Raw genomic sequence first — 14,783 nt, forward strand, 5'->3', positions numbered from 1 at the left:
CTTGCTTGGGGTGCCCATTTTGAAAAAGGCAACAATAAAGTGGGAACTTGGCAATGGAGTTTCGCAGAATACAAATTATGAAAATGGTGTTCTAGGCCGGGCAGTGGTGGCGCATGCCTTTAATCCCAGCACTTGAGAGGCAGAGGCAGGTGGATTTCCGAGTATGAGGCCAGCCTGGTCTACAGAGTGAGTTCCAGGACAGCCAGAGCTTCTCAGCTACAAAACCAAAAAGAAAAAAGAAAAAGAGAAAAGAAAATGGTGTTCTGTAGACTATATGCTCTAGAGCATTTACAAATTGAAAATAGTAAATAGAAATAAGCTTTAAATAATTATTCCATAGCTAGCAATAATTGTGTAAGGATTGTTTTGGTGACCGTTTCTGAGAGTGTGATTCATTGCTCAAAGGGCAACAGACAGTAAGGGAATAAGATATTTGAGACAGATGATTGTCCTTATAAAGGAAACTGAAACAGCTCTCTTCAAAAAGTTCTGGATAATTACTGAGAGAAAAGTCACTGAGAGAAAAGAAGGTGTCTACTGTGTGCTACCAAGGCATGAAAGTGTTTCATGGTGGTAAACCTCTCAATGGTAAATAAATTTGGTTCTTAGTGAATCCAACTTATTTTGAGTATAGGTTGGCTGCTGGTATGCTGATTGGATGTGTTTTGCTGTCTCTGTCCTGGGTCACTGCCCAAACTTACTTTTATTCTACGGATTTAAGTTTCTGGTCTAGAGATTTTAGTCATCCACTCCATATTTGTTTTTAACTGTTCAAGTAAAAGACTAGGTGGCTATTTTAGTCAGGGTTTCCATTGCTGTGATGATATACTACAACCAAAAAGCAAGTTGGGAGGAAAAGTGTTTCTTGGCTTAGACTTACAGATCTATAGTCTATCACTAGAGGAGGTCAGGACATAAACTCAGGCTGGGCTAGAACCTAGAGGCAGGAGCTGATGCAGAGGCTGTGGAGGGTACTACTTACAGGCTTGTGTCCCTGCTTGCTTAGCCTACTTTCTTATAGAACCCAGGACCTAGGTGCCAGCCAATAGATGTCACCACCTACAATGGGGTGGGCCTTCCACTGTTAATCATGAATTGAGAAAATGCCCTACAGTTGGATCTCATGAACACATTTTCTCAACTAAGGCTTCTTCCTCTTTGATGACTCTAACTTGTATCAAGTTGACACACAAAACCAGTCAGTACAGTGGTCTAAGCCAAAAATTATTGTCTTGTAATTCTAGAGATTCAAAGTTTAAAGTAGGTCTCACTGAGATAACATGGTGGTATTGGCAGATATGTTTTCCATTTGAGGCTCCAGAGAAGAGCACATTGATTGTCATGCTATTTTCTCACCAAAAAACTGCTTATAGTTCTTGGTTTGTCGTTCCCTTCCATCTTGAAGCTAGTAATGGTTGGCCGAGTCTCCTCACTGGTTCTCATTCACCTGCCTCTCTCCTTCACTTGTAATGGTTCTTATGATTGAACAGAGCTCACCAAAGTACTCTACGTCATCTTCTTGAGATACTTAACTTGATCTTATCTGTATGCTGCCGTTGCCATGTAAAGTAACATATTCCCAACTTCTGACAGTTAGGATGTGAGCATCTTAGAATGGGATGGCATTGTTTTCTTCTTTTTTCTTTTCCCCTCTTTTTCTCCTGTCAAAATCATAATTTGAGGTTTTTCGGTTCACTAAATATATGGTATTCTGTTGCGGATAGCTCTGGGGCTATTTGTAATTTGATGCTAATTTGTTCTCCTTTGAGGGGCTTTGAACAAGGAATGAGTCAGCACTCAGGTGATTTCCCATAAACCTTCCCACCTTAATTTGTAAAATAAAGGCTAGAACTGGTAATTGTGCAGATAAAGGAAAGGTGGAGCTAAAAGTTGAGAGAGAGAAGAAGAAAGAGTAAGAGAGAGAGAGAGAGAGAGAGAGAGAGAGAGAGAGAGAGAGAGGAGGAGGTTGAAGGAAAGAGGAGCTGAAGTACATGGCCTGGAGAAACCGCAAGTTATAAGAGTTCTCATAGCTGGAGAAGATGGTAGTGTAGTGGTAGATCTGCCCAATCTAGGCACACAACTTGTATTCATATTAATTGAGTTGTGTTTTCATTGCTGGGGCATATTTGGGTTGGAGATTTACCACAACAGCATTCCTTTACGATGTTGGTTGATAAAAGAAACAGGTAAATAAAAGTTTTATTTCATGGTTCATTTTGTAAGTCTATATTGGGCCCTAAAGCAGACAAATTGAACAGTCACCAAAGGTTCTAGGTAAATACACTAATGGAACTGAAGGGTACTCCTGGAGCTCCTAACATGTCATGTGGTAAAACGGGCTTAAACAAAGCCGGTTGTGTCTGTGGGTTTCACCTGTAAATTGCACTTCTTAATATATTTTTCCAAAAACTAGAAGGTGTGTGTGTGTGTGTGTGTGTGTGTGTGTGTGTATGTGTGTGTCTGTCTGTCTGTCTGTCTGTCTGCCTTTCTCTCTCTCTCTTTCTGTGTGTGTGTGTGTGTGTGTGTGTGTGTGTGTGTGTGTGTGTGATAAATGCTTGAGAGCCAAATTTGATTATGATGATATTCATGTTCTCTGAGCTTCTCTGTTCTTTAAGATTTTACCAAATATCTTCCCTTTGTTCTAACATTCTTCCCAACAGTGGTTAAGGTCGATTCCATTTGTATCTGGAACCTGTGTTTTGAGCTAATAATTGGGGCAGATGGTACTGTATCAATAAGCATGCTAATAGGAAGAAACTGGTAGTCTCAAATTAGGATATTTTAAGAAAGACTTTATTTAAAAACTATATCAACAGTACATAAGGAAATCATGAGATACAGTGATGTTTTCTAGAGCCAATAACAGGTCAAAGAGCACAAAAGTAAAAACTGGTTTGCTGAACCAAACTGTAGAGTCATTTAGTGGTCCACTTTGAGAAGAAGATTGACCATACTTAAGGCACACATTAGGCTGAGAAACTATTTCAGGAAAAAAAAAGACAATAAATATAATCATAGATTTCTTAACTGCAACAATATACTCTGAGAAATACTATCTTAAGTAATTTTGTGAGAGCTTCACAAAATATACTTACACAAACAAAATCCGCTTTGACATTACTAGGTGATATAATCTTTCAGGACCACTGTGTTTCTATCATTAGTAATAGTATTGTATATAGCATGACTGTATGAACTCTTCATTCTCCTACTTCTGTTTTGTATCCACTAAGGCTCCCTATAGGGCAACCCAACCATTGATAAGGAAGCCCACTGATGTGCCCCCATGCAGATCATTCTTTCGAAGAAAACTTAAAAAGAGAAAAGGGTGGAGACTGAATGTAGAGGAAAAAGAACAAATTAGACACACTTAATCCTATCAGCAATATACTAGTAGAGACTAGGATTATTTGAAATGGAACAGTTAGAGAAAGTCTAAGATAAATATTTATCAAAATATGAATTGGTAGATATTTGAAAAAACTTCCCTTTAATATTTATGCACTTAAGAAAAAAAGAATTTGTTTATTTCTCTCATTTGTTCAGCGGGATATTGAATGAATGCTTGCATTAATGAAAGTATAAATTAAGATACATGTTTAATTAGAGGGGTCTGTCTCTGACTCTGTGGCCTGGTTTTGTATCCCTTTCCCATAGCTGGACTACCTTGTCCTCAGTTGGAGAGGATGCACCCTGCTGGAACTTTATGTATAAGGATGGGTTGGTACATATTTTTCTAAGGAAAAAGGGATGGGGTAGTATGGGAGGGGTATGACAGTAGGACTGGGAATAGAGGAGGGAGAACACTAGGATCAGGCTTTAAAGTGAATAAATTAATTGAGGAAAAATATGTAAAACTAGAAAAATAAAAACTAAAAAGATACATGTTTAAGAGTATTCTAAGAGTTGCAAACAGCAGACCATTTTTAAGAAGGGCAATAAAATAAGCTAAACTTCTGCTAATAGATACCTAAAAAACAGCAAGACTATCTTAAACAGGGTAGAAGTTAGTTTCTTTTAGATATAAAGTATAATTTAATTAGTTAACATTATTCTTATTATTATTTTATACAATATATTTTGGTCATTAGAAGTTTAATTTTTTCCATGTAATTCTGATTGTTAGCATTCTACAGCAAATACTGTATCTCTGCTCCTTGAAAGCCTCGGGGAATCATGTTCTTACAGCTTTCTGTCTCTGTCATCCATGAGAAGTGACCTTCAACTTCATTATCAGATATTGAAATTCCATATTGCATCTATGTTCTAGACATGAGGATAAAGGGAATGAGTTTTTAAAAAGTAGCTATATGGCATGTTATTCAATAGAATTCCTATCCATATTCCAGCAAAATGAGGGTTTGAAATGTAGTCTTTGTTCTGAGTAGCCATGTTCTGTCTGATAATTGGTTATGGAGGATAATTGATACTGAGGGACAGCTAAAGTCTCTGCCACAGGAAGCCTCAATTCTGCTTCCAACTCTAACATCACACAGCTTCTATGTTACCTTTCTTGGGGTGATTTCATTTTACTATAAAGCAAGAAAAAATGGAATTGAACAAAGTTTCAAATTATTCGTTAAGTTTCTCATAGAAAAATGTAACAGTGTTTTAGATTCCATAAGAGGCATGGTAGGGACATATGAGAAGGTTGTACAAGGCCTCAGTTTGGTTTCAGAAGTAAATGTACACTATACTTTAGAATCTATACATGCCCAAATATATTTTAAAGCATATAATTAAAGATATGAATTATTTAAAGAGCTAGTGTTCAGGAATAAACAGCATGCAGAAGACAAGCTGTAACTTGTGTACTGAGAGATGAATAAGGTTACTGAATACAAGACTGAGAATAAGGTTACCTGGAAAACTTAGGGCCAGAGTCATTACACAGTGATATTTAGTTAGATATCTCTCTTGTTTGGAATAGGGAATTCTTGGAAGATTAAGGTATACAGGAATACTTAAGTTAACATTTGGAAAACCTCCACTCTCATATTGACTATATTCTGCTTCCAGATGTTGGATCTTTTTCTTTATATGAACACTCCTAATTATTTCTCACAGTAGCTCATGGAGTAGGAAAAATTTCTCCAGGGACAAAATGAAGCTAAAAAGTAAGTTCTTTTGCTAAAGTTCACGTGTATGAGGGTCAAGATTTAAACTAAGTCTTTAATTCTAATACTCTTCACTGCCCCTCTAATAGCACACTGAGACTCATGTTAAGAAAGTAAATATGATGAATGGTCAAGTTTCACTGTGACATATAAAACAAATTGGGGAACTCTGTGGGTCCATTCAGTCCTCATAGTTGAGCCTCAAACCAGATACTAAAGTTTTGGGGGACTTTCTGGCATACTTCTGCAGGCAAAACAACTCTTGGTTTGCGTTACAGGGTATTTAACATGGTTTGTGTGTGAAATATCATCATAATTGATTAATCTTTATCCCAATTTGAAAGGAGGATGATTACAAATAGGATTGCTAAATATGCCAATATGAAGTCTGACATCACAGGCAAAAACAGTGACTATACTATATTGCCAGAACTATTCCACATCATGACCATAGCTGCAACTAATTCTTTGGAGTCATGGCTAATGACATTCTATTTTGTTACTCCTCATTAGTCCCTGGTAATACAATCAAGCCAAACAACATTGAACACAACGACATCCTGGGAAATCTCTGTTGTGGATATCTTATATTACCTTTTTCAGTGTATAATTTACACATAAGATCTACCCATTGTAAAAATACAATCATATAATTTTGAGCAAATTTTCAGAGTTTAATAAATCTTACAATATAGTTTTTGAATATTTCTATAACCTCAGAAACTTCTGTCTTAGTTAAGGTTTAACTGCTGTAAACAGACACTATGACCAAGGCAAGTCTTATAAATGACAACATTTCATTGGGGCTAGCTTACAGGTTCAGAGGGTCAGGCCATAGTCATCAAGGAAGAAGCATGACAGCACCCAGACAAAATACGTTTAGTCCAACTTCATTTAGTCTATAGCAGTCTCAATAGTGTTAAAAGTCCCGAGTTCTCTGCCACATATGTGGCCAGTGCCATGGGTCCCTCCATGTATATTCTTTGGTTGGTGATCCAGTCCACAGGAACTCCAGAGGGTCTGGCCTGTTGACACTGTTGCTCCCTCCATGTGGCTGCAAACCCTCTCAACCTCTTCAGTCCCATCTTCATCTGGTCCATCAGGGACCCCTGAGCTCAGTCCAGTGGTTGACTGTGACCTTCCTCCTCTGTATTTGTCAGGCTCTGGCAGAGACTCTCAAGAGACAGCCATATGGGGTTCTATCAACAAGCACTTCCTGGTATCCACAATAGCTAACGTCCAGGTTTGGTGGATGTATATAGGATGGCTCCCCAGGTGTGTTAGTCTCTGGATGGCCTTTCCTTCAGTCTCTGCTTCATACGTTGTCTTCATATTGCCTCCTGTAAGTATTTTGTTCACCCTTCTAAAAAGCACTGAAGCATTCATATTTTGGTCTTCCTTCTTCTTAGGCTTCATATGGTCTGTGAATTGAATCTTGGACATTCCGAATTTTTGAGCTTATATCTACTTATCAGTGAATTCCTATCATGTTTGTTCCTTTGTGACTGAGTTACCTCACTCAGGATGATATTCTCAAGTTCCAGTCATTTGCCTGCAAATTTAATGAAGTCGTTGTTTTTAATATGCTGGCCACATATGTGGCAGAGGATCATCTTGTTGGTCATCAGAGGGAGAAGAGGCCCATGGGCCTGAGGGTATTTGATGCCCCAGTGTAGGGGAATTCCCAGGCAGAAGGATGGGAGTGAGTTTGTGTGGGAGCACCCTCATAGAGGCAAAATAATAATAATAATAATAATAATATGCCTTGGCATCTGGTAGAGCAAATAGCTTTAACTTTTATTCTTCACCAATGTTGTAGATTATCAGTCTTTTATTTCTTGAATTATATTTTAGAGGCATTGTTTGTTGTGAAAATAAAATGAGATTTTATTTGGCAATGCACTTAGTAAATATCAAAGTTGTTATTTATAAAAAAAAAAAAAAAAAAAAAAAAGAAAGAAAGAAAGTCCAAAGTTCAAGGTTGTCTTAGTCAGGGTTTCTATTCCTGCACAAACATCATGACCAAGAAGCAAGTTGGGGAGGAAAGGGTTTATTNGGCTTACATTTCCATACTGCTGTTGATCACCAAAGGATGCAGGACTGGAACTCAAGCAGGTCAGAAAGCAGGAGCTGATGCAGAGGCCATGGAAGGATGGTCTTTACTGGCTTGCTTCCACTGGCTTGCTCAGCCTGTTATCTTATAGAACCCAAGACTACCAGCCCAGAGATGGTCCCACCCACAAGGGGCCCTCCCAGTTGGTCACTAGTTGAGAAAATGCCCTGCAGCTGGATCTCATGGAGGCATTTCCCCAACTGAAACTCCTTTCTCTGTGATAACTCCAGCTGTGTCAATTTGACACAAAATTAGCCAGTACAAAGGTCTCTTCTGAGATTCATCCAATCACTTAACTGTAATGCCCAAAACAAGACAGGAAACCATGTGGACAAACTCCAATCTCTCTACATGTCTGATAGCAAAGCAGTCTTCAGATCTTCAACTCCCTTTTCATCTTTGTTGCCTACAACAAAGTCCTTTCTCCTGTGCTGTTTCCATTCCCTGTTAGCAGCTTTCCTTGGCAGGCATCCTGTGGCTCTGGCATCTATAACATCTTGGGGTCCCCAAGTCAACTTTAGCTTCAAAGCTTCTTGTTTCAGTGTCTGGGATCCACACATGATTTTCTATGCTCCTCCAAAGGGCTGGTGTCACTTCTCCAGTTCTGCCCTCTGCAGCACTCTAAGTTCAGGTTGATTCACTTCACTCCCATTGCTATTCTTGGTGATCATCCCATGGTACTGGCATCTCCAATACCATTAGGCTGAGGTCTTCCTCTGCAACCAGGCTTCAACAATCACCTCTCTTAGGCTCTCTTTATGGTGCCAAGCTTCCACTCCTTCATATGACCCCTTCAGTCCTGGGCTATCAACTATAACTGAGGCTGCATTTTTCACCATGGCCTTCCATGGCCTCTCACAGTGCCAAGCCTCAGCTGTTCTTCATGATGCCTTCATGCTTTCAAAATCAGTAACATCTTGGTGATAAACACATTATCAAATACACCTGCAGCATGAGGTACAACCTTGGCTATTTCTGGAACACAACTTCTTTGTGCTCTCAGAAAACACTTCCCAGAAGATTTCAGCTCAGTGATGTTGGTCTCTTCTTAATCATCTCTAATTTCTTAGCTCCAGTTAGCCAGCATCAGTTCTCCCAATAGTCTCCTCTATTCTGGACTTTAAAGCTAGAGCAACATGAGTGAAGCTGCTGAGTTCTGTTGCTTGTAGGAGCTGGAATGTTGGACCCCTTGTTCTATTATATTATCACTAGCTTCCTTTTTTTCCAGCTCCTTCACTGCCTAAGCTTGGCTGTCCTGGATCTTGCTCCATAGACTGACTTTGAACTCAGAGATCTGCCTGCATGTCTCCTAAACACTGGGATTAAAGGTGTGGTCCACCAAACCTCGATTTAAGTTCTTCTTCACCTGGAATTTGGTCTGTTCTAGGCTGGCCTTGAACTCAGAGATCTGCTTATCTGTGCCTCCTGGGATTAAAGGCTTATACTACCCTACCTAGACCTAAATTTAGCTGGGTAGAATCTTGCCCCAAGGTTACTACTCCCTTAATTAAATTTAATATCCTTGAATTCAGTTCCATTTCACTTCTCACTGTCTCTTTAATATTCAAACTATATATTTTGTATTTTTCCTTTCTTGGCTTGCTACATTTGTTCAAAATGGTCTCCATCAGACTTACCATAGAACAATGTCTCTTTAGGGCTTTTTGAGACTTACTTTGGTGATGCAATTAATATAGATCTTTTAGCCTTAGGCAGTCTCTTCAGACAATGGCAAAAACACTCATGTTCTTCATCAAAACATCACAAAAAACGTCTCTTGGCCACATATTAAAGTTCTTCTCCAATGACACCTCTTGGGCCAGCAACCCTACACAGTTCAAATGACCCTCACCATCAGCACTCCATATTCCTACTAGGTTGGCCCACTAAGCTCCACTTAAAGCATTCCATGGCTTTCCAAATCCGAAGTCCCAAAATCCACATTCTTTCAAACAAAAGCATGGTCAAGCCTATCACAGCAATACCCCAGTTCCTGGTACCAACTTCTGTCTTAGGGCTTTACTGCTGTGAACAGGCAGAATAAATCACTATTTCTGAATATTTAACATAAATGGTATCATATAGTAATCATATTTATGTTTTGAAAATTTCTCTTAGCATTGCATACATGTTGAAGCATATCAGTTGATTTATGTTAGCATTAAATAGTCCACTGATACTATCAGTCTTATGTTGCATTTTTTTTTTTTAGGGTTTAGAAATGCTTCACTCTGGGACTTTAATGAGTTATGCTGCTACTCACATTTCTATAACTATCTTAAGTGCACATACAATTACATATCTTCTCAGGTAATGTCTTACATTTCCTCTTGCTGTGATAAAATACACTGACAAAAAGAAACTTAAGGGAGGGGGTTTATTTTGGTTCACAGTTCAAGCAAGATATAGCCATCATGGTGGGGACTCCAAGACAGCTGGAATATGAATTTATCATATCAAATCTATGACCAGAAAACAGTAAAATAGATGCAGGACCAGTTCCCTTCTTTGTTTATACGGTTCAGAATCCTAGACAGGGAATGGCGCTACCCTCAGTGGTCAAGTCTTTCCATCTGTGTTAACATAATCAAGACAATCCCCAAAAGACATGGCCCATGAGATTCTAGATCTCACCAAGTTGACAACTGAGATTAATCACCACATGAAAATTTATAAAATGGAATCACTGGTCACTTTACATTCAAGGTCAAAAATAGAAAACCATGTAGCTATGCCATTTTGTAGTCTTATAAGCACTGTAGGTGGTTATAGATATTTTTCCAGCACTTGGAATTATCTGTATATCACTCTAGCCATTTTAGTCTTTGTGTTTGGTCATTTCTTAATGTTCTTTTAATATATATTACTCTAAAATATGTTGTTTTCTTTTCCTAATCATAATCTTTAATAATATCATCTTTAATAAATATAATTCATAATCTTTAATAAACATCATTCATTAAAACCATTTTATTCTTTCATTAAAAATGTTCTTCCAGAAGTATCAATTAGAAAACCTAAATTACTATGTAATTAAACATTGAGACTCCTTAACATATTGCATAGGTGCAAGTCTCTGACCACATATATGTTTTACAAGTATTTCATCCCAATATATTTCTGCCTTTTAATGTATTATATTAGCCAAATCTCCTAACGAATATAACATTTTAAGTTTTAAATTTTGAAATCCAATTTATCAGTTTTCCTTTTTGTATTGTGTCCAAGCTCTGTTTCTATCTGAAGGCCACAGATGTGGGGTGTTTTCTTGGCTGGTGATTGATGCAGAAGGGCACAGAAGCAAGCCAGTTAGCAGTTTTCCTCAGTGGCCTCTGCTTCAGTTCCTGGTGTCAGATTACTGCCTTAAATTCTTTTCCTGACTTTCTTCAGTGAAAGACTGTTACCTGAACAAATAAGGTGGAATGAACCCTCCACAATTTGGGGTTGGCTAGTGTTTTATCACAGTAACAGAAAGCCAGCCAGACACAATTGTATCTCCAGTCTTTTTGACTCCAGGACATTGAGAGTATCCACAGCAATAGTTTGTTCTACTAGTTGTTGGCCCTAGTAGGTCATCCTGGATTCTGTAGTTAAGTTCTTTCATGACTTAATGGGTTTTCTAGGTTTTTAACCAGAATATCCCAGCCTTCCGATCTTGTTCCAAGGTAGCTTAAAGTCCTCCATTCTTTATTTTTTTTTTTAAAAAAAATGGGTTATTTTATTTATTTGCATTTCAAATGTTATCCCTTTTCCTGGTTTCCTCTCTGCAAACACTCTATCCCAATCCCCTCCCCTCTGCTTCTATGAGGGTGCTCACCCACATACCCACTCTGGCCTCACTGCCCTAGCATTCCACTATGCTGGGGCATCAAGCTTTCACAAGACCAGGGGCCTCCCCACAATCCATCTCTATTCTTAAAATAAGATCAAGGATAGCCAAGATCATTCCTCCTAATGATGCAGATCTCCCATCAGTCTAGATAATAGAGTTCATGGGATAACATTTTAAATTGACCAGCATTTACTTAAGAGGTACTAGATTTTTAATACTTATTGTACTGGATTCTACCCTGTATCTCCAGACAGGTTCATAAACATGCTTGACTCATTTGTAATATAGAATCACTTAAACTTATTAGGAAAATTAAATCAATAATTAACAAAGAGTCTAACAGTGCTAGCACTCCATAAATGTAGAAAGGAATGATAGCATATAAATTACACATGCATTTTCTCATAGTTATATTTAGAATATCATTCAATAGATTTCTTTCCATTTAGACTTGCTCATTTTTCAGCTTATCAACTAAGCACCTGAAGTGGTGGGAACTGAAAAGGAAGGTAGATACTGAGAAAGGTATCCTAAAATTTATCAAGGTATGAGCACAAACTCCTGTTCATCACTAGCTGTTGGTAGTCCTGTATTTAATTCACAATCCCCCCCTACAGCATTACCAAAGAGAACCAAATAGACAGTAATTTACATTGTCCTTCCAAAGAGAAACCACTGTACTCATATTCTTTGTTTGCCTTTGCAAAATACATATCATTTCAGAAACTGAAAAATATACTCCCTACACCTTTTGTCTTGGCTCACATTAATTTATTACATGTTTGACAATCCCTATCTAAATTATTTAACTCCATCCTCCAATATTATTATATTTTCTAGCTTATTTACCAGAGCATTGCATTAAAATATAATTGTTTTGTTAACAAGAAAATAGAGGTTTCCAATATCTTTCATATATTAAAGAGGAAAATAACAAAATATTAATATGCACCACAACCATCGAATCAGCCTCCTGATTTCCATTCAGCAATATTCATACATATTTTAAAGTTTCCTTTGTCTAACTAGGTCAGGAAAACTTTACCCAGTCTTGATATTGTTTGTCCAAGCTGCCATTCCATAAGGGTGACAGGGAGACAGATGGCTGAGAGTTTTCAGCACTGTCTCCCATTCATGATCCCTAAACTACAGACAGCAGAAGTCATTAAGTTTAGACTGGGTCCGGGACTGCAAGATGAGTCTTCTAGCAGGAACTTTCCTTTCTAGCTGAAAACACAAGAACTGACGCCATAAGTGTGTGAGCCAGAAGAGCAGAAACTTGGTTAATGATTGGGCCTCTCCTGAGCTTCACTGAAACAAGGAGACACATTTCAGTCAAACTGTACAGCCTTTTCTCTTTTATTACTATGATGAAATATCATATCTAAGTATAGAGACTAATAAAGAATAGAGATTAATTTCTTGACATTCTAGAGAATCAAAGTCTCTGAGACCAAGATGCCAGCCTGACTGGATTCTGTTAAAAACCTTCTTCCAGATTATAAATTGTAATTCTTTTCTTTTTAAATAGGCTTCAAGGTAACTACCTGTTTAAACTCATGTCTTTGAATAACTAGAGCCAGAGTTTGATTTTTACCCAGCTCCCTCTCCCTCTCCCTCTCCCTCTCCCTCCCCTTCTCTCTCTATTTCTCTCTCTCCCTCTCCCCTGCCACAGAAGTCATCTTGTCATTAACCAAGTCAAAAACTTGATTCAGACTTTTTCTACTTTTTTTGTACCTTTGCTTCATGAACTAAGGCTGTAGGCCATCTTCTATTTCAGAATTTTCTCTTAACCCCTATAGTTGTAGAACTGGACAATAAAGAAACAGATGATGATATGAGAAAAGGCACTGCAGTTCTCCAGGCACTCTTAGAGTTGGTCCTTATTGTGCATTCCAGTTACTCCTCAGTTGTCTCTAAGTAGGTGAAGCTTATCTGTCTGCCCCTTCTTACCCGTGCTTAGGGCTAGGAAGTCTTCCTGCTCTAAGAAGCCACTCTGTGCAGCCCAAGAAACTGACTGTGCTCAGACGAATGATAACTGTGTTTTATTTACCAAGCTCTCCCTCAAGATAGGACCTAGACCTTTGCTTCCACAGTACTGTTCTGCCCAGAGAAAATCTACTTTTTCTGGTCCTTTCTGCAAAACAGACATGATCCAGCTTAGACAGATAATGACATGCTGAGTATGCCAGCAAAATGCCTCATTTAAAATGGAGACAGTTTGGCTGATGTTGCATGGAATCCGTTGTACACCTAGAAGTGATGCATCTGTATAAACAGGTCTACATTTTATTTAAAAACTCAGAATGTCATTCCCAATGAACAGGCATTTTATTGATTTGGCTAGTATTTATAATGGTGACAACAGCAGGCCCAATCCTGTCAACAACTGTCCTATTCCCTGTGTAGTGTTTAGAATCAGATTGATCAACATTTGAATCCCACCTGAATTATTTCAATAGTACAGGGAACCATTCAATGCCAAGCTTAGCAAATTACACAGTCTGCTTTTGATATGAAAGAAAATGAACCTTCCTTTTCTAAGCATATTCTAGAACAATATAAATCAAAATAGCACTCTTTGATCACATTTCTGAATCATACATTGCACTAGCTAAGCTGATAATGTATATTATCTGATACAACTGTCATGATAACTTTGGAAGTCTATCCTGTTACCCTATTTACTTAAATATTTGAACATAAGTATAGACAGATTAATTTGCCTAAAAAGAACAGAGCTAATTAGTGTCAGTGATTGTATATTGGATCCAAACTTAAACAATTTATCCCAAAAGCCTGTGATTATTTAAGAATGAGTAAAATTAATCCTTTATTGCTTCCAAAACAATATATTCTCAATTGATATCTACAATTTTGCAATATATTTTATTTATAAAGATTTATATGAATGCAAAATAATGGCAATTTTTTAACCTTTTAATTCATTACTTAGTAAGAATGCCTAGAAGGCTATGTTTCTCAGAAAAGACCATGAGAGTTAGTATTTATCTGGTTATCTTGATCAGGGTAGATAACAGAATTTGACAATCTTGGATCCTGTTGAGTATTTTAGTAGACTTAAATTATTCACCTAAAAATATAAATACTGATTATATTGACCAAAGAAATGATGAAACAGCTTCCCACTTTCCAGGCTGTATGTCAGCCAGGTCTCAGAAGCGAAACTGCTTTTCTTGAAGTGGGGACTCCTCATATAGATGTCCATAAGGGGAGGGCTGAAGAAGTAAGGAGTGCTCATTGTCCCAAGATGCTTGCTATCTGAAGCCCATGGAGATTTCCCATATGGCATATAAACAACCCCTGGTTTAACAGCCCAAGTGAGCAGTTACCCTGCAAGCACAGACATCCCCTCCACCACCAAGGACTGACTGTTTTCATAGGAGCCTATTTCAGTAGGGTCAACTTGTGCTTCCCACTCTTCTTTTTTTATGAGCCAGAAATGGAGTCATTATTAACAGGCTTTACAACTACACTGTTTCTCTCCTTCCTTTCCTCCCACCAGCCCTACATATGTTTCATTACCTTCCTTCCCAAATCAATGCCTTTCTTTGCTTGTTATTGTTATGTGTGTGTGTATATTTATAAGTACACAGATATATGGTCACACATATATGAACATATCAAGACAACTTGCTTGGTTTATTTAGTGTTGCATATATATATATATATATATATATATATATATATATATATATAT

General features: G+C 37.8%; 1 protein-coding gene across 3 annotated transcripts in view; it reads left to right on the plus strand.

The window, feature by feature from the left end:
- Agbl4 (ATP/GTP binding protein like 4) overlaps positions 1–14,783 on the plus strand; it is a 1,180,502-nt gene that overhangs the window by 677,221 nt on the left and 488,498 nt on the right. The gene's annotated exons all lie outside the window — the stretch shown is intronic.

The sequence above is a fragment of the Mus pahari genome, chromosome 6 (genome assembly GCF_900095145.1).
Source record: "Mus pahari chromosome 6, PAHARI_EIJ_v1.1, whole genome shotgun sequence".
NCBI lineage: Eukaryota > Metazoa > Chordata > Mammalia > Rodentia > Muridae > Mus > Mus pahari.